This window comes from Sturnus vulgaris, chromosome 2, assembly GCF_052056855.1.
Source record: "Sturnus vulgaris isolate bStuVul1 chromosome 2, bStuVul1.hap1, whole genome shotgun sequence".
NCBI lineage: Eukaryota > Metazoa > Chordata > Aves > Passeriformes > Sturnidae > Sturnus > Sturnus vulgaris.
Window position 1 is genome coordinate 83821840 of NC_142244.1, and position 21352 is coordinate 83843191.

General features: G+C 36.5%; 1 long non-coding RNA gene across 1 annotated transcript in view; it reads left to right on the forward strand.

The window, feature by feature from the left end:
* Nucleotides 1-21352, forward strand: part of LOC148224876 (uncharacterized) — a 98316-nt gene that overhangs the window by 57625 nt on the left and 19339 nt on the right. Inside the window, exons 2-4 of the long non-coding RNA XR_015801986.1 lie at nucleotides 5849-6002; nucleotides 6883-6942; nucleotides 8000-10345. This is a non-coding gene — a long non-coding RNA (uncharacterized LOC148224876). The remainder of the gene's footprint in view (nucleotides 1-5848; nucleotides 6003-6882; nucleotides 6943-7999; nucleotides 10346-21352) is intronic.

Consider the following 21352-nt stretch of genomic DNA (forward strand, 5'->3'; position numbering starts at 1 on the left):
GAAGCATGATTTTCAGAAAACCAGGATCCTGCTATTTGGCGGGTAGATATAAGAGAGGAATGATTTCTTTTTAAAGAAGCTATATTACTTTAACTAGCTAGATGTCTGATCTGTGGGGGTTTTTTGTATTGTAATAATGTCTGTCAGCTCAAGCAATTTCCAGTTGTGTGAGAACAGCTCAAAACAATTAGTTATACAATGTTCCTGCCTTGAAAGTCTGTACATCTAGATAAGCAAGAAAGTTTAAAAAAATACAAATACCAGGCATCTGGATTTTTCAACCATTAGAGTACAGGCTGTGGCAATGATAAGAAAATGAAATTCTCAAGGTAATTTTGGAAGTTAATAGATCTGATTATTTTTTTCTTGCAGGTTGTTCTCAATGGTGTATTAATTTCTCTGTAACTTGCAGCTCTACTTCTTTCCTCTCAGAAATTACATTGGCAAGATGACCCTTTCCTCTCCTGTGGAGCTTGACTGACAAGCTGCTGCCAAGGAGGGAAAATGATTTTCAAAGTCTGACCTAAGTAAAACCGTTTCTTGCACTCTCACTGGACTTTTGTTGCTTCAGGTGTTACAGCAAAAACAAATCAACTCAACTCCTCTGGTTCTTAATAAGAGCATTATTAAGATCCCCAAGCATAGCTGATACTGCTCTTCCAAACAAACCGAGGAACTCCATTCATTTATTGATGCGCTCCCCATGAAGGGATTATGTTTCACTTTGTTTGAAGGACCTGAGAGCCCTTATTATTTTTGTTTGCAGAAACACTGTGGTGCACATGAAAGGGACACAGAGGAAAAAAACCTTTTTTTTTTTTTTTTTCTTGTTGGGGAGAGAATGGCTGGCAGTTGATTGCCTCTTTTTTTTTTTCCTTTTCCATTTGAAAAAGCTTCTTGGATGATTGATTTCTGATTTAGATTACCACATCCTCCCTGTTGTTCCCAGCTCTGTTTACTGAAATTTTCTATCTGCCTTGCTCAGCTGACATTCAGGATATTGATAAGGTTAAAGATAATGACTGAGTTGATTTAGAGGCCAGGTAGAACTCTGAGTCTATCATATTTTGATATAGTCTTTCCTTTCTGTCATCCAGTGAAGTCAAATATTTACTTGGAATCACAGAAAAAAAAAAAAGAAAAAACCGAAAAAACAGAAACAAACATAGAACCATGAAAAATATTCACTCTCTCTCTTTTATATTTCCTTTCCTTGTAGCTTCCATAAGTCCTTGTACAACAGTGCTTACCACTGAAAACAAATGTAGCACTTGGTGGGAAGAACATGGATTTTTATGAGGCGTCTCATACATGTGGCAGAGAACCCACAAGACAGCCATCATATTCGTCTTTGCAAGCAAATATGCAGTTCCTGGAGTTCTCTGGTACATGCCCTTCCAGCATCCAAATACCAAGTGAAATCTGTGGGGAAGGGGTGAGAAAAGGCTTACAGGAGGTTTATGGGATCTAAGAGGCTGCAGCAATTAATCAGATTGGGTCCACTCTGCTTTCAGTGAGCCTGGTTGACTTACTAAGCCTGAAAAATTGTCCTTTCCATGTCTCTGCATGCCTGTAACCCGATTTTTCATCCAATTTTGAAAGCAACTGAATGGAATATTTATGGCCTATTCCCTTCATCTTCACTGAAGAATTGAAAAATCCAAATTAGGGGCTCCATTTATTTGGGGTTGTCAGAAAACCATTATAATAAGGAGAATGCTTTTCACGCTAGTAGTACTGAAGTACAGTAGTTTGACTCATCTTTCTTATATCTAATTTTAACTATACTGCTTTCCCTTGTTCTGCCTTATTTCTCAGCATGAGTCTGCCCTGGACAAACAGTTAATGACAGCTGAGCAGGATTTAATGCAACTGGAGAACGACATGTGTAGCACAAGAAATTATAACCTTTGCACTGTTCCACCTCTGTGTCTGGCATGAAGAGGGATTTGCATTTTTGCTGCATGTCAGCAAAAGCTACGGTCTGCTGACAACGGGGGAGGGCTAGGATGCTCCTGCATCCTGGTCCTATGTCCCCTTCAAAGGCACCCACTACTTACATCCAGCTGTGGATTCCTCCGTGGATTCTTTCACGCTTACTTTTTTATGGCGTAAATTATCTCTACAAGCAAACCAATTTGCAAGCATGGACTTGCACAGTAAAGCATATCCTTTTAGTTGATAAGTAAAGGAAATAGTAATTATATCAATTGTGCTAGATCCCCCGGAAAAGTGAGGCGAGGTGTAAAATTTTCAATCTCTGTCACATACTTCTAGTGACAAAACCAGAAAGGAATAGATTTCATTTCACAGGGAAACTGCAATAATTTGACACATCTTCTAAGACTTCACTGAAAAATAAAACCACCTTTTGGCTTTTGTGTATACCACTTCATTTATAGTGCAAAATATAAACTATTGAAATATTATTCAACTTACTAATCAGGCCTGATTTTTCCTTTATTTCTGTTCTTTTTATTGGATACACTTTTCATAGGTTCTCATAGCTTTCTTCTGGATTTACAGTGTGTAATATAGTATAGGGTCATGACTTTTGCTGTAAAGAGTACATTTGCATTTAAAGGAAGTCTTTACAGACAATTATTAAGCTAAAGGTTATAGAGGAAAAAATAGAGTGTCTGTTGCTTCAGCTATAATAGGACCACAGCAAAGTGGAAGACAAAAGATATTTTTAGGCTCTGAAATGTTTGCTTTCTTCCTGTGTCATGATTCCTGCTACTCAGACTTGATGTTTTAGACTATGTGACAGAGTTTTGCTTTTTATTTTCACTGCCATTTTTAGAGGGCTCTTTTTGCAAGGTAAGGTCAACTTATTGCTGCAGTTACCAATTTTGATACCAGCCTAGAAAAAGGCAATAAGATATGGCAGCATTATAACCTCACTGAGATTTTTGAGGATTCTTAAAAAAAATAAAAAAGAGAAGGTTTTTCTGCACTCCTCTTAACAATTTTTTGACTTATAAATCCAAATGTGAGACACCCTCCCCAGTTTGGAATGAATGGAGGTAGTTTTGGGATCACTAAAAGACAATATTAACAATAATAATAATAATAATGATAGAAAAATAAATAAGAAAGATAAAGTTTCTGCTTTTCAGATCAGGTTCTGCAGTGTTGCGTTTACCTTGCAATTATTGAAATCTTCTATATTCTAATTGACAACTAATGGAATTTAAAGCACTTAAAGCTCTTCCTTATACCTTTAAAGACCATTGTAGACTGATACTGATCTAGAAATATTAGCATTCTCTTCTTTATTCTTGATGACAGCAAAAATATCAGAGAGACCTAGGGAAAATTACATGGAAAACAAAGATTTTTAAATAATACATGAAGTAAAGATGCATTTTATGTGAACATTATGAAGAAAAATATCAACTTTCTCACTAGGTGTATCAATCTCTTCAAAGCTGTGAAAATTGTCTTAGATCCTGTCATATCAACAGTATGAGACTAATGTACAACAGCTGAGAATCTCTCCTGAAAGAAAAAAAAATCTTAACACTGAAAATTTAACTTTTTCTGTTTAATAGGCTATTGTTTAAAGACCAAGGCCTTTGTTTGAATTATATTCTGACTTTTGTTAGAAAATACACTGTGCAAATTAGCTTTCATATTGATAAACACTTAAAAAAAGGTTCTTATTACTTGAACAAGAATGAATCCTTCTTTCATCTATCTCCCCCTTTTTTTCAAGACTGGTTGTGTTCAGACTTTATTTTTCAGACATATTTAATTTGCTATAATTGTATACCATTCACCAGAATTTATTATAACTATAATTAAAGAAAAATAATTTCACTTTGAGCTCTTTCATTATGAATATTTTGCCATCTAAAGGTTTCAGCTGATGCAGTTATCTGTGGTTTGGTGTTCAAACACTTTGGATTATTTGTTGAATTAAGTTTAACTTCCATGGATTTGGTTTTAGGCTTTTTTCTTTAAGCATTAGGACAAAGAAAAAATTCACTATGAACACACAAAATAGAAAAGAGGAAAAACCTTATAAATCATGTCTTTATAATGATATTATATTAAAAAAATCACAATTTGCCTACTGAAAAAAGGAGCCATAATTTCTGATATGGGTTGAAAGGATATTTTGAATAAATAATTAATAGCTAGATTGCAGGGATCATTGGAGATGACTCTGCAAGGAGATGCTCTGCATTATCTGCAAATGGATCTAGATCCTGAATGTGATGGGGACTTCATTAGAGAATATATGACACATTTCTTGCAGTGATTACTAACTGCTTTCATGCCTGTCATCTATTTTCTCTAGAAGTAGTATTAAACCAGCTGATTAAAGTCCTAGTGCAATCATTTCTTCATATAGAGAATTCTGTTTACTGGTAAGTTGTTGCTCAATAAGTATTTGCCTCAGATCCACTCAAACAGGTATATGTGTAGTGCCCACCGAACCTGAGAACCACTGAACACTTTTAAAGTTATTAGTCCGAAAGACAACTTTTAGGAAGAAAAGACCTGTTATTATCCAAAAAATATTGCATGATTAATTATTGTTTATAGCATCTTCTTAAAAAACCCAAACCAGCTCTTTTCTTTAAAGCACCTTTAATGAGATTTCAGATTTTTTCTTACATGGGCAGTCAAAATATTTGAATATTCTGCAGAAGTTTGTTCCTCTTGGGAAGAAAGTTCATGACTTTTCACATTAGAATAAGAAAAAACCAAAACTCCACCTCTCCTAATTCTGGTTAAAAACTAAGTTGAGTTTTAGCAGAAAAATTGGTGGCTAGTACTGACACAGTGGTGGAGCAGAAGAAAGGTGGGAACGCAGAGGAGATTCCTCTCTTTATATTTCAAAGCAGGGCTGCAAAAGGAAAACAGTCCTCTTCCTTTCATGTAGCCAGCAGTTTATAAATCAGTGAAAGGGAGTTGTGGCTATTGTATTTTCACCCTTTTTGCTGCAGTGGTTTTTCTTAGCTGCACTTAGGGAAACCCATCTGTAGGCTTCCTAAATTAGATGAAAGAAGGTGGTCTGACCCTGTGCACGGAGGATGTGATAGCGCAGCATAAACCAACAGTGGAGTGACGGATAAGACTCAGAAAAAGTCTTGCCTTTTGTGTTTACAACCAGTAAAGTGCACTGTCAGAGAAAAAGAGATAGATTAGATGGACCTCTGGTTATATCCAGAAACTTCCAAAATACTTGCAGTACAACTCTGATGTAGTAATTTTGTAACATCTGCTCTGGTAAATTCACCTACTGATGGCAGGTCATAAAACCTGCACATCCTGGCAAATTTCTTCTGTTATAAAAACTTTACACAAGTTTGATAACTATCATGAGTCATAACAAGGTAACAAACTATGTGCCTAGAAAATACTTTTCAAGTGCATATCTTATGGTAAGTGTAGTGCAGATGTCTGATAAATATTTCTGCAGGGATAAGAGAGATTGCAAGCACAACAAAAAATCCTTAGAGACAAAACTTAGGAGAGTTTGGATGTTGGTTGGGAACTCAAAGCCAGATCACCCAGGACCTACTGGTAGGGGATTTTACTGCCAAAAAATAACTCTGAAGAACTGGACTATAATACACAGCAAAACAGGAAAATTTTGTAGAGATTATAAAATCCGAGGAACTTCCCACAAAATTATGAAAAATTATCTTGCCTTAAAAAATTGTTAATTCCTAACCACTTTATGTCTGTGCTCTTAAGTACAGCCTTTCAGGGAGGCTAGAAAGTGAAACCAAAGAGACGAAAATTACAGTCCCTGTTTTTAAGGCACATCTCTGACTCACAATGCTCATTGCCTTTCTACTTTTTTTTCTTTTTTCCTTATGTCTGCCCAAAGGAGAAGCAGTAAACTTCCTGCATTGCGACAACTGCACTCCAAACATTGCAATGGACAATTTGGTCACCAACTGTGTGCTCGGGGAAAGAAGAGTTCCTGTGTGATGGATCTGAATGAACAGCCGACCCCTCCCCAGCTGCATCTTCGATGGGAGGTGGTACATGCTGTAGAGTGTGCCTTTGCTGGCAAACACAGGAATGAATGCAGCCCCTTAGCCACCCACCCAGCCAACTTAAATGTCCTCTGGTGGACACCAAAAGCTAAAAGAATCTCTATAGGAAAAGAACTGTCTTTAGATGCATTCAATTCCTTTTAAAGGAATATATAAAAGAAAACCACTCTTGGCCAAATGTAAGAAAAAAATTGACTTCTCTCTTGAAGAGTTTATCTATTCATTTGATTGTCCCTTGCAAGTAAGGTGTAATTAGAGCTAGTCCTCTTCTAACCCTTGTGCTAATGAGGCTTTGCTCACTTCTATTAGTGACAGTGCATTGTATTTTAATAAGGATTCCCTGGCCTGGCACGACAGGACCCATAGATAAGGGGAAGGAGAGCAAAAGGAAATGTAAAGAAGTGGGATCAGCAGGGGTCCCCTTCTTGGCACTGGGCTCCACAGGAAGGCGCTGGCTAACTTTGTCTTAGAACTGTCATTTGTATTAACTTCTAACCCATCACCTTCCCTGGTAGGCTAGCTTTACTCAATGAAGCGGGATAGATCCTTGGCTTGGCCTCTCTATCCCCTGTTTCAGAAAACTGAATACAACACAAAAAGTTCACAGGGGAAGCATTTGGGGAGATGGTGTTAAGGATAGGGTCAAAAAGAGCTTTTAACTCATCTTAACATTACTGTCCTTTTCCATTTCAACTCTAATCTGCCCATCAATGCTTTTGGTTTGTTCATTCATCCATTGCTAAAAGAAACTCCCCTCCCAAAAAACAAAAAAAACCTCCAAATGGAAATTATATGTGTTTTGAGATATGCAACACTTTGGTCTATACCAGCACACTTGTTTGTGTGTTTTCTCTCTGTATAGGGGTTTTCTTGCTGATCGATTCCTGGTTGGATCAGAATTCTTTGGATGCCATTCACTAAGGTTAGAAGGGAAAAGAGAAGTCTTTTGTGTCTTTTGTGCAACAGTATTGCATCTCAACAAGAAAAATCCTTTCTAATGGAGTCTTTTTAGAGATGCTGGACCCTGTTAAATTGTGACAGATAAACCTCTCCCTGTATGGCAGAAGGTAGAAAAACATTATCTTTTTTTTTTTTTTTGTAGTTCCTAACAGTGACATCCCAGAAGCCCTAAGCAAAATATATTTCTTAAAGTTATTATTTTCAGAGCCTACTTTGGTATCTTCCAGATTTCTAGGGACATGATTCTGTTCTGCCTCAAATTCCAGAATATTGTTTACATGTTAGTGAAGTGAATGCAATACTTTAACATTTTCTTTCAGTTTGCCATCTACTTCTCCTTTTATGCACATCTGTAAAGGCTTCACTAAAAATGAAGCATTGAGCAATCAAGCCAAGGGTCATCCATGAAATGCCAAGATATCAGATGCTATTGATCTCTTTAAATAACATGATATGCTCAGCCAGAATCCTTTGTCACAGGTCATACATTGCTGAACACCTCCTTGGATAAGTTGCTGTTTGGTGAAAAGGGAGCTGAACAGAAATTGCAGCTCTTTTGTCCATCATTGATATTGTAGATAATTAGGATTTATGGAGATATGAGAGATGAGTTTATGTTAGATCAAACTCAAGTTCATGCTCAGATCATTAGTTAAAAGAAAGCTGGCATACAATTTCTGCCTCTACATTATGTGGACATCATGGAGAGCAGAGTGGCTCCAGGTAGCTTGAACTCCAAGATATTCTAATAAGCTTTGTGATTTCACCTATTAAATGGAAGTGATTTATCTGTCATTGGTTGTGCTGCCACAAGAACTTATCCTCACTTTAGAAACTGGTTTTTGCACACCCTGTTTATTTCCCTAGTCATAACTTCAGGGGCTAAGCTTCCTGAGTCACCAAGTAACTGAGTGATCTTTCTGAATATCACCTTGCTGTCATCATTAAAGGATGTTCCGTGGCCTGTTCCTTAACATCTGCAAGTGTGTTCTTAATCCTATGTGCTTTTCTTTCCCCAGCTGACTTTCAGGAAGTTCACAAACTCCACCATCACTTGGCCCAGCCCTCCACTGCTGTCCCAGGATACATATCCTTCCCTAGGCACCAGCATGGTCTTCAAAGAAGAGGAGAAGTTTCAGACTGGGTATCTGCTTCAAGCATGAGAAAAATATAGCAATCTTAATCTGGAAGATCTCCTGAGCCCCCAAATATGACTTTTACCATCAAATCAAAACATATTCAATGCATGTAACTGTTCTGGGTCTTTCAAAACGTTTCTCTTGTCTGCAGCCAGCTCACACAGCCAGCCTCCTTTTCCTTTCCTTGGCTGTACGAGTGATTTGATGTGCAACTGCCTCAAACTGACAGTGTGTGTTTGACTGGAAAGCAAGCATGATGAGCATCTAAGCTCCCTTAATGGAAGTGTCAGCATGCAAATAGACCTGGTGCTGGTGCATGCATCTCTCCTGTCTCTTCTGTCATCTCCCTAAGTCTCTCACATCATGTCTTCTCTAGACACCACTGAGTCTATCCTGGAAGACAGCCCACCACATCTCTGGCTATACCATGGTCTTTTTTCCTGTTCAGATTCCTTAGGAACAGAGGTTTCAAGGCGTACTGAACAGATGATGATGTCATGAAGGAGGTTTGGAAAAGTAGAAGATAAAAGAGAGAAAAATTAGACAACAGATTGTACAACAAACTGGGTTTTCCCTGTGGTTGTTCTAGAAAAACTCTGTTGTGTCTCTTGCATAAACAAAACAGCAGTATTTTGTGTGTGGTTTTTGCTGTTGTTGATTGTCTTTCAGTTCATTACATTGCTGTATCTAGGCTAATAACAGAGGAGCCAGAAGTAATGAGAAGTGGTAAAATGTTATAGTTATGTAGTAGCAATGAATCTAAATAAAGCTGCAGTCTCCTATGTTGTGGCCTCTGAATGCCTTAATATTTTTTGGATGCTTACCCCTCTTGTTTTATTTTTAGTTCACTTTGTCTTACAGCTGAGGAACAGGTAAGAATTTCCAGGGGACGCTCCAGTCAGTAAGTGTGGCATTTTTAGTTCAATAAAGAGAAGTATAAACTATGTTTCTTTATTAAGAAAAAAATGGTTTCTTATGTCTAACAAGAGAAAATACCCCATCCACTCACACAGAAGCAAGACCAAGCTTGATTTTTGTTTCTTTAGTTTCTGATGCATACCTGAATGCTGGTCTTGTCCTAAATATTACACAATGTTTCTCTCAGATTTTCAGTTCCTTCAAAAAGGAGGAAGACAAGATCTTGCCTTGTAATTGCCAAATATACTTTATCACTTGTGTATTCAAAAGAGTTGCCAAAAGATAGAAGTGTTTGCATATGTGACAACTACTGCCCAAATTGGAAAGAACGTGTTACTCAAATATGTATATTTAGTTCAAGAATAATCAACAATTTGCTCTTTTCAAGTCTTCTACACTTTTCAAGCTTTCTTACAAAGTCAGAGATTTCAATCTTCAGAACTCATTTTTTACGAGTCAATGAAATCTCAGTTCTTTGTTTGTCTTAGTTATGTACAGGCTTAAATTTGTTTTTGGAAAATAGAATTCTAATTGTTGATTGACAGCAAAAGCACAAAAATATGTTATAAAGTCTATTAACTTTAAGACTAATATGTCTTCAAATTTTTCTCTCACTTGAAGTGATACAGCTGTAGTTTTGTATTTCCATCTGTGTAAAGTTAGATTAAAAGGTTACTACTTATTAGAATTTTGATTTTTAACATAAGAAATACTATGTCACTGTGTTTCTTCGTTTGTTCCTAATCAGTGAGAACATATTAATTATGATGGTTTTTCACATACAACTGAGTTTAAAGTACAAAAGTGTCTAGTGACAAGACTGTGGGGAAATATTATAACTTTTTTTAGCCTTTAAAATTTGTTTTGGAATGTGTTTCCTCAGTAGCCAACATCTACTGTAATTTAGTATATTTAATACCACGTTTTCATTTTGGAGAATCAAAAAGACCTGAATCTGCTAAATGCATATAGCTAACAAATCATGAAAATGTATCATTTTACTCTGTTTTCAGCTGTAGAAATAAATAAGACCATTAAGATGGTTTAGTGGAAGATTTGACAAACTGCAAAGTCTTTATCATCACAGACTTTTGCCCTTAGGTCAAAGTTGTGTGCTTTCTTAAGTATGTTTTTTGTAACACTTGTTCTTTTTCAGAAAGAAGAAAGAAGCTAACAATGAAGGTCTTTGAAAAATCATTTATCAGACTACAAGTTCCCTGGTGTGTTGAACAAGGAAGAAAACACGGAGGTAACTTCTGCCCCAATAGATCCCAGATCCAAAATCTTCTTTGCAAACAGAGCCTTTCGGTAAGTACTACTGGATCATAAAGTGACAAGTTTTCCTCTAGAATTTAGCCTAAAGCCTCTTCTGGTCAGATTAATTCTTTGTATTCAGCTGCAGACCTGGATTAACCCCTAAGAAACTCTATTGTTTCTCTTCATTGCATATATCCCCATGTCTCCTACTATCTCCTTTTTACATCGGACAAAGTGGTACAAAGTTTAATCCATGATAAGCTTTCTTTTTTCTTCTTTTTTCTTCCAGTTTTGCATATTTGTTAAGACTTCTTTGACAGTTGTTTCCCCTTTTAATGCAAACAACACATCCAAATAAAAAACCTTGTCAATAGAATTTGCTAACCTGAAACAAGAAAAGATAGTTAGCAGGAGAAGCAACCTTTTTGCAAGGACAAAGATGCCAGTCCTAAATCCATTGTCCCTTGTTTTTGTCACTGTTGCATGCAGACTGAAAACACATCCATGTACAAGGCACACCATTCTTATCATAGACCTACTACTAGATTGTGGTTTTCAGTGAAAGTGTGACTGTTGTGAAATGTAAAATATCTCTCATTAGTTTTAAAAACTTTTTAAAAGTTGCTTTTAAAAACTGCTGTCTTTCTGACAGAATTGACAGGATGAATTAGACAGAAGCCCTGATGAAAGCAGTTTTAAAAGTGGGCGTTAAAGGAAGGAATTGCATTATCTGTGTCCCTACCTAACTACCTGCTTACTAGGAAAAAGCAGACACAGAAATAATGTAACAGGGTCACAATCTTGAGCTCTCTTCAGTTAGCAATGATCTTTGTAATTAAGAATTTACTCCAATATTTCTACCATTATATGATGGTAAAATATATTAGCAAAGCCAGCACTCTTTCAAAAACAAGCTAAATTTCAGGGAAGCTCCTCTGGCCTCATCACATGAGTTTTGTTGAGGTGTCTACAAAGCAGTGTTCTCCATGGAATAGGGTTAGGGCTAAACAGAGATAATCCTGTCAAGACTTTAAAATGTTTTCAGAAACTCAAACCAGGGCACAGTACAGCAGATTATCCCCTGGCCTTTCACCTCCAAGGAAAGCAGACTTAGTACTGAGAGATGAGACACAGTTTTTAAAAGGCATTTATTAGAAGTTTCTAAACTGACTGGCATTAGCTCTATTCCTTCAAATGTTTCCTGCAGCCTTTGGATGGCACTGTTATACACTGGGCACAGAGAGGCAGTATTTACAGTTTTTCCGACAATCCCCATCTCCATAAATTTGGAGAATCACTTGTAAGAGAGGTTTGTTTCTACTGACAATTTCAAAATGGCTTCATATAGCATTGTTTTGCTTTTACATTATTTTCCCATATTTTCATTCAAAAAAAGGAAAAATTTGAAACTTATTTTTGCTTTCAAGGGTGGTTGGTTGGTTGGTTGGTTGGTTGATTGATTTTAGAAATGGGAAGAAAATGTTTGGAAGCATGGGGGAGCTGTAATTTCCATTGTTTCAAACCTCTGTTTTCAACAAAAAATATGTTGTCAAAATTCTTTTAATCGTTGGTAAGTTTTAGATTGAGTATATTAATAGGCTTGAGAAACAGAATCCAGAGATCTAGCACAGGAAGTATGTTCTGAAGCCCAAAAAGCAAGGTTGCAATGTCTCCTTTTCATTTCAAGTTCTATATATTGTCATTGCTCTTTTCCACTATTTACAAAACCTCTGGCACTCAGTGAGGAGATAAGGTAGATGTGTGAACACACCTTAGATACAAAAGGCATGGTAACAGGGCAAAAAAAACAAACCATATTTTCTACCAGACCTGGGACTTCTGTCTTGATTACTCCACTATAGTGCACTTTCTCCAGCAGTTCTGTCCAGGGACTTCAGGAGATCCTGGTGGTGTCAGTAGGAGTTTAAAGATGGAGAAGTCTGGATGTGAAGCATATTTCTGCCTGAGCTCTGGAAAAAACGTTTCCTGAGTAGCAAGAAAGCCACACTTGACAGATCCAGAAAACAAGATAGTGATGAGATGAAGTTATCACTGACAGAGCAGTAGACAAGAATAAGACAAAGTTATAACAGCAAGAAGAGGTGAAATTGTACAGGCTTTTAATAGTTCATTGTAACAGTGTCAGTCTGGCACAGTGAAAAAAATAAAAACATGTAACATTTCCAAGGAGATGGGTGTGTTGTTCGACTGATAAACTGGTCTCAGTTTGCATGGATTCAACTGAGAAATATCTGCCTTAGGGAGAGGAGAGTGCTGCAGACATCAAGGTGTGACATGATGGTAGCTTCAACTGCAAATATCATGGTGGAAGAAAGCATTAGAGAGGTGCTGAGAAAAAGGATGGGTAGCTGGATTTGGAGGCCACGTGTGATCCTTTCAGGTGTGACAGTCTCATAATAAAATGTGTGAAAATCCTCTCTTTCCTTGAAAGAACTTTTTGGCAACCAGCTCTCCCGTCTCTTTCATGTTAGCTGCAAAGAAATTAAATAACCATGCAAATTTATGGAGCTGCCTCAAAGGAATGTGTCTGTACTGCAGCTTGTACCTCCATACTGAAATTACAGTACTGCTGTACTTCACTTTTTTCTAATTGTTGTGCTAATGAGCTTGATAATAAGAGTTTCCTGAACTGTGTTGATGTCAATATCAATTCAGATGTCAAAAGTTAATATGTTAAAAAGGCATAAAAAAGCATTTATGAAAAAAAAACCAAACCACCCAAACATCAAATGCTGCTAGGCCCAATTCTACGTAAACTGTGCCTCAGAAATTCTGTACCCTTGGATTACTAGAATTTGGGTTGAATTTCAGGGTAAGGATTGCATTACTCTAAACAGATATTATCTACTGGTGGTAATTGGTAGAGACAGTTGGTATGTTGACTAATCCATTGATATAATCCAGTTTTGCTGCTTTTATTTTCTTACTCAAAAATGTGGATGATACATGTTGTGATTCATACAACCTATGATTCATTCAATGGTTTGGTCATCTAAGGAAATATATAAATTGACTTAATTGACTTTGTAATAGGACTGTGTTCCACAGTCTCTTGCTCCTCTTATTGATTGCTGTGTTTGTATAATGATCAAATGCAACTAAAAAATTAACACTGATAAATTTACTAGTCAATTAATACATTAATTTTCCAATGTGTCCAGCACCTGTCTACTTTGATTTGTGCTTAAACTGCAGCAAGTACAAATTACATTATTTGTTCACAACAAGGCTTTTCAGGATCTGAAGTGTCTGCAGAGACTTGTTTTGCTGGACCAGCAGCCATGGTAATCTTTGTTTGTAAGTCAAATTGCATTGCTATGATTAAGCATTTTGGTGAATTAGAAGGCAGAATGCACCCATTTTACTGGATCAGTGTTCCCATTGTCATGGTATGTTTGGTAAATAAGTTTTCAAAAACACATATCTGAAACATATAATTATTCCTATACTTCTTACTGAAGTATTGATATCAACTTGAATTTCAGTGTTTTGAAATATACATCTGGAATAACGTTCAAAAATGTCCCACAGGGCTATAAAAACTATTTCTAGAAAATAAGTTTCCTTTCACTAAGTCAGTTACTGCAAAAATTGAAGTGACATACATGTGACTTGGAGATAAGATATGAAAAGGTGCAAGAAATGTATGTTCAGCCCCAAGTGAATCAGTGCTTCTGGAAGTTTCCTCAGTTTCTCTGAGACATGATACTACTCTGTTCCCACTGCAATGTCTCCTCAGGGAGGAACAACATTAACAATATATTGAATTAAATCCCATTTTAAACACATAATTTGTAGATGCCATTGAAAATCCTTTGGAAAAGGGTGAAAATCAACTGTAATAGCTGCTAAAGTCAAAAGTTATGCAGAAGTACCTATCAGTTTTCTTGTTAATCTCATTAAAATGTGGACCATATTGCTCATATCAATGTACTTCTGAGTGAAGGTTCTTTTATAAGACATAGATGTTTCCTTAAATGACAGTTGAATCTATAGTTTCCTCCTGATGCCTCCTCTAAGCAGTTCAGGATTTGTCTAGGAAGTTTGTCCCCAAGCTGATTGCTTTTTCCCTCAACTGTATTCCTATCTGCGTAGCTTTCTTAGTAATTTGTAAATTTCCTAATTAATTGCATGTGAAAAGTAACAGAAACAATACACTTGATCTTAACTAACATTCCTCTTGCCTTTCACTTTCTTCCTTCTCCCTTCTCCTTTACTCAGAAAAGTGACCCCTGATTGAAAGTTGCTGTTGTCTTTATACCATCATTAACTACACTCATAATCAGATTAAAAATAATGTCTTTCAGGAAGAAGTGTAAATATTTCCAGCCAAGAAACAAATCTGTCTCATGAGACCAATGAAAGCTTGAAGACCAGATTTCTGCTAGATCTCATAATTTAATAGTTTGACAGATATTAGCAGGGATTTTTTCTTTGTGTATATCTGTCTTCCTGGATGCATTATATCCAGGCAGTGGACATTTGTCTGTAGCATGCACTTATGATCCTTTTAATAGTTAATTCCTTGTAGATCTAGAACAAACAAAAATAGCAGATCCTAAATAAACGTGACAGGCATCTTACTCAATCCAGTGATGGACATTAAAGGGACAAAATTTGGCGTCTCTCATCCAATTGGTAACAAAAAGAAATGCAAGAATCACTGAGGCAACAGCAAATTTGAATTATTTTAGCTTTACAAAAAGACTTGCTGCCTGTGCCAATCTCTGGATTGCTACTTTGAAATACTTAAAGCTCATCATCAGTGAAAAAAGTCTCATAATAGATGAGGAAAAGACTCACTATTTTGGGTAGCAGAAATTATTCACATAGAGATTACTTTTGATTATGAAAATTATACAGCAACATGTTAATTGTCTGCAAATGAGTACAGAAGTGTAAAGTCACATGAACATCACGCCATTGTTCCATATTCCAGTGAAATGAGTCATGTACATAGGGGATTTTCAGAGGTGTTCACTGATGTACCTGTATATATGTATCTGTATCGAGGTGGTTCCAGGGAAGAAATGGGGACATATCAATCTTCATGTAAATCATATGCCCATAAATTCTATGCATTTGTAAAGTTGTACAACAGTAAATTGTAAAATGAAGTGATAAAAGTTGCTCTCTGACAACATAAGCAAACTGATCTTTGATTTTACAGCCATTTTTGAAAAGAAAATTGTTTTAATAGCAGCAAGGCATGCTCAAGTTTTATACCACTACCCTTACTGCAAAAATACGGCTTTATACTGCTACAGTTAAACTTTAAAACCCATGATTATAATTCATATATGTATACCTTTTTATTATGTTGTCCCATCACCATTCCAGTGAGGAATTTTTTTGACTACAGACCTGTTGGGTCTTGTAGTTCCCTGGGAATGGTTCAGATGTAAGGGGAATGTAGCTGTGAGGAAGTCAAACGAGACAGTGTAGTACAGGTAATTTTTATCAGCCTCAAGATTTCCATACTAGTAGAGATTTTTGAAAGTGGAAGGAAGAAAACATTTGTAAAGGGCAATATTTCTCAAGATGCATTTTGTATTATTGAATCTTTTTCCTGGGATACCAATTCTGAGTTTAACCTTTCTTATTTTCCCTTAGTCCACAGAGCAAAACCTATCCACGTGCCTGCTCAAAGGGAGCACTAATACACATCTCACATGCAGTCTACTTATCTTCCCCAGACTTATTTTTATAACACACCTCAACAAGTGTTGAGATTACAATCTTATTATTATGTCTTTTTCTACTGGTCCATTCCTTTTGCTTTTGAAGCAATTTAGCCTAGATAGAAGATGAGCAATACATTGTTCTTTATTTTATGACTGTTTCCTTGAGAATAACTTATCACTGTCTGTATCTGGCATATGCTACAGAGACAGTAATGTTGATGATTGCATAGAAGGGCAAGGTTGATTAGGAAAGTGAGGAAATCAAGTTCCACAAGCAGGACTGAAAGAATGGAAATGGAAAGGAAGTCATTAAGAAAAAGCAAAAGAAGAAAGTGTGGGGAATGTAAAATGGGAGAACAAACACATGCCAGTCTATCTCTGCCTGATCTCCTTCCACTTCTCTGCAAATTTCCCTTGAGATTTATATATCTGCTGAGACAGATGGAAATTATTTGATGCAGAATTATTAATTAAAAAAAAGGAAAAGAAACAAAAAATGTTTTAAAAATGTAAGTAAAATGCAAAAATGAGCAGAGATAACTCTGAGTGCTTCCAGTTTAGTCCATAGGCCTGAAAAGGACTGAGTATTTGCATATCTATGCACACCATGAATAAACCCTTTGACATATATGTGACTAATGCTAAGCATGCAAACCTCTTTTTTTTAGGGTCACGGTTTTTTGCAAAAAAACCACAAGATCATTCAATTATATTATCATTTCAGTAGAACATCCAGATATGAGAGGTGTTACAGATAATTCAACCTTGCTGATTTTGTAGTTTTACAAATCCTATCACTAATTAATTTTGTTCAGCAGGACATTTATTTAGAGTACAGTGCCCTGTGGGCTGCACAGTGTATGCTCAGTACAGAATTGGTGCATTTCAAAAGAACTGATACATTTCTCCTTATGTAACAGCAATTCTACAAGTTGCTTGCATAAGGATTGTGAAGATGAACTAGTCAGTTCTCACACAGCACACTTCACTGCTGATGGCTGGATCTGTGCTCAATCCCTTCTCAAGATATTTTTTTCCTGCTCAGGATAATTTTTGTTGCCACAAAGGATATATACAAAAGGAACCACAGCCATATGAACTTAATGTTATATACATGAGTACAAGCCCATAACTGCATTGTAAATTCACATTGTAGGAGTCTTTCTTTGCACCTCTGATTCTAGCACATCCTAGGCATCTTCTTCATAAGGCCATTTTATTTCTGATCATATTTAGTAGAATCTGGAACTTTTTGCTGCAGAATTAAATACATTTTTGTTGTGTCTGAGAATTTCAGGAATGCATTTGGATGAATATCCTTTATTTGCTCTGAGAGACAGGACTTGGGGAGGTTTTAGCTGGGCTCACTACTACACTGTATGTCATCAGGAATTTCTCATGGCAGGTAGAGGAGTAGAGATTTTGTCACTTGAAAGAAGTTACAAAGTTCTTGGTATGATACCTTTTTAATTGACACATATGTTCCAATTAGAGCTGGATTTTAAAAATATATTTGCATTAAAAAGGAGCAGTTTTTTGTAGCAATGAAAACTGTCGGGGAAAGGCTTATGGAGAGAGGTTATATTTTCTATTAAATAAAATATGCAATTGGAAAAATTAGGCAAAGTTTCAGGCAAAAGCCCTCTTTCTGCTCTAAGCAATTAAAAAAAAAAATCACATCACTAAGTACAGTATTTTATTCACCATATTCCCAAATTATATTTAGTGCACTTACTGTATCTACAATACTCCTATTTAACTTGAGTCATATACTTTGTCCTGTCTGAAGGGAGAAAAATAGAATAGATTTAGGTCAGTTTTATTAACCAAAATATTAGGTAGAGAAAATGCAACAATATGGATAGTACTGTCAAGCAAAAGACCTTCTTCTCTTTAAATTCAATATGAGAAGAGTTAATTTGAGGGTAAAGGGCCAGTAATCCTAAATTGGATACTTATTAAGCTGTGGCTCAGCAGAACACTAATAACATATGCAAGCTTGCTAAATACTACTATGACTCTAACACTCATTTCCCCTGTGATTTAAACAGAAGATTGTACAGGCATGAGTCTAATAATACTGTGCAATGTCCAAGTTTCTTAGATGGTTTTGGGTGGAGTAAGGGTTTAGGATGGCTTTATTTAACCATACCATTCATTAGTGTTGGGGAATTGAGATTATTGTCTTGTTTAACCATACCATAAAACCTGGACAATAGAATCAGGTAGAAACAGACACAGTTATAACATTGTTTCAGAGATCCCAAGAGTTTCCCAAATTTATTTCCATTTGTCATAAATGAGTCTGTTATATTTTGAAATATATTTTATACAGTAATTTTGAAAAGTCCTTGAATTCTTTTGGCCAGCAAAATTGAAAATAAAATAAAGAAGAGTTATGAATGTATTTTTCGTTTAAAGTTAACTCTATATAAATCAAAATATAGCCCCCATTTTTTTCATAAAACCCAATGCTTCTGTGGAGATTTCTTTCTTTAACTGGTACCGTATTGAAAAGGATGAATAATGGACTTCTTTGTCCATAAAAGCTTACTTAGATTATATATCCTTAGTATATATAATGTATTCTCATAAAAGAATCACAGCTACTCTCAAATTCTTTAGCTAAACTTAACTGATACTTCAAGGACATCAAATCTTGTATGTGAGCTTCCACAGAAAGAGGCAAGTCTATACCTACAGAGAGCTGCAAATCCTGGTTGGATATAGCCCTTCATATGGAGGGGGACCTATTTTTTACATTAGGGGACTATGATACATAATGTGATTTTGCATCTGTTGAATACATGAACACTTCCCCCACTGAAGTTCAATGTCTCAATCCCTTCCAGAGCCCAACCTAAGCCTAGAGAAGTCAAAGCAATACACTAATTTCAGAAAGATTTGTCTTATCTTTAGTTAGCACAAATATACCCATTCACAACAGAGTATTGTGGCTGGAAACAGGTTCTTTTTACATTAACAAATTTGAGCTACAGTTAAAAAGAAGGGAAAATTCTGCAGCAGGAACCTTGAATTCCTGCTAGGATACTGAGTAAGCTATCTCATTCTTTATATTTTGACCATCACTTTTTCATTTTCACTTATTCTTCCTGGGACTTTTATTCTCCATTTTACAGATTAATATTATTTCTTCTTCTCATGCCCATCTGTCCACCCATCTGCTTATTTTAGCTACATTTTCTTTCACCCTGCTGGCTCCTGTATATCCTCACCACACCCCAGGCATGTATCCTTCAACAAGATTTATAATAGGAATCATTTCGAATACCTTCAAAATAGTGGCATAAGAAAATTGGATTCCTACTTTTTTATGAGTAATATAAAATTATTTATAGGCTTAAAAATGAGCACAGTTGCCTTAAGAGAGCCTTTAGGCTTTGGGTAGGATTTCAAAGAATAATAACAAAGGTATAGATTATATCTAGAAGTTTAAATACCAACCAAAGCAGTTCAAAGTGGTATGTACAAAGTGTGTCCTGCTCCTTGGCCAGTGGAAAAAAAGAGAAGCTGTACTTCTGGGCCAGATGGGGCCTGAGGGCTGCACACCACACTCCCCATCTGCCTGAAGGGATGACCAGAAGCTGGGGATGTGCTGGGCCACCAGCCACAGGGAAAGTGGCAGCATACATAAGGGCATGAAAACTTTGACAACTTCCTGTGTGGCCTGTGCTAATAGTGTCTCTAAGGTGATTCTCAGGGGACAAAACCTCCCAAAAAAACAAAAAAAGAAAGGAAAATTTTCCCACATGTGATCTTACTGCATATGCACAGTGGTAGAAGTCAGCATTAAAACTAGGAAAGTGAGGGAGCAAAGAGAATGCAATCTGATCTTTGTCTCCACCCTCAGATTATTTTATCTCTGCTGGCATTAACTTAATAGAACCGTGATGAAGAGCCATAAAAATACTTCTGCTTGTCTGTAGCTTGGCTTGAGGAGCTCCTCAAAGAGTGGTTTGTGGTATGGTACCTGCCTTAGGAAACACCACGAGGATGGAAAGGGCTGCACCCCTCAGTGCCCCATGCTCCCATGTAGCTTGGCTTGGTTTCTTTGAAGTTTTTTTAGAGCTTCACTCAGACAATAGCATCCAATTTGTTGGTGCTGGGGGGCCCTGCATGGTGTCTTCTTCCAGGGCTCAGGAGAAGAGTGGCCCTGCCACCAGGCCACTTGCTCAGGGATGGCTGGCCAGTGAGGGACCCTGGCACAAACCCAGGTAAAGAGCCACCTATGAATGCTGAGTGAGAAGGAAAAGCCACACTAGAGCTTTAGACAGTAAGATTTTTATTACATACACCTGGTGCTGCTGGCCCCTTCCCAGCCCACAGCTGTATGGTGGGTAATGCTGACTGCTGGGGCAGCTATGAGTGGAAGGTGAGGACCTGTCTCCAGCCTTCTTTTTTAGGGCAGTATGCTCCATCCTTAACTCCAGGGAAATGACTGGTGCCACAGATTTTACTTTCATGCTTCTTAAGGCAGTCTCACTCTTTGGTGCCAATAGTTATTTCCAGAAAGGGCTGATGTTGATGGAAAGTTAATTATTTTGGTGATACAAGAGATGTCCTGTATTATAAAGATATAAGGGAATTTTTCTATCTATCCAAGGAAAAGTGTGTATTTTTTTTAAACATAGAAAGGGATCTGTTTCTTTCTTTCTCCATAATTGCTGATAGAACCTTGTTTATCTATATTTATAATTAATTTATATTTAAAATACATTACTCAGTAAAACTGTTTAACTTACAGTATTGATCTCAATCAGTGAGAAAAAAACAGTTATGTCTCCTTACAGTAAAAGGAAATTTCAATATTGTCTTATTAGCAGTCTGCCTATGTCTAAATACTCTAAGCAGACTTTAAATTCATAAGCATGACTACAAAAATTTGAATGACAACACATCCATTTTATGTGCTGAAGAAAATGGAAATTAATTAAAAAAAATAGAAATTTCCTCTGAGGAGTAATTGTCAATGACTATTTGAGCAGTAGGGGTTGCATGTGTTACAGTGTGTGATGTAATTGTCTTATATTTTAAAAACTGCAGTTACTTTCGCAAAGATGATTTTGTTTCCTCCCTTTAGTAAAAACTTTCTTTTATTCAAGTTTATTGACCTCACTTGTGTTAAATCACCGCAATCTCCCTTCCCTAAGTCATAGTCTCATTTACTAACCATTACATGATCTTTTTTCACACAACTGAAAGTGCCTGTAATCTATTTTGGAACAGGCTTCAGTCCAGAAATATGTTTTACTTTATTATTTTCTGCTCTCTCTGGGGATGCCTTCACAAAATGGTAAAGCCCAAAAGACTTCCTGAAGGCTTATCCTTTTCT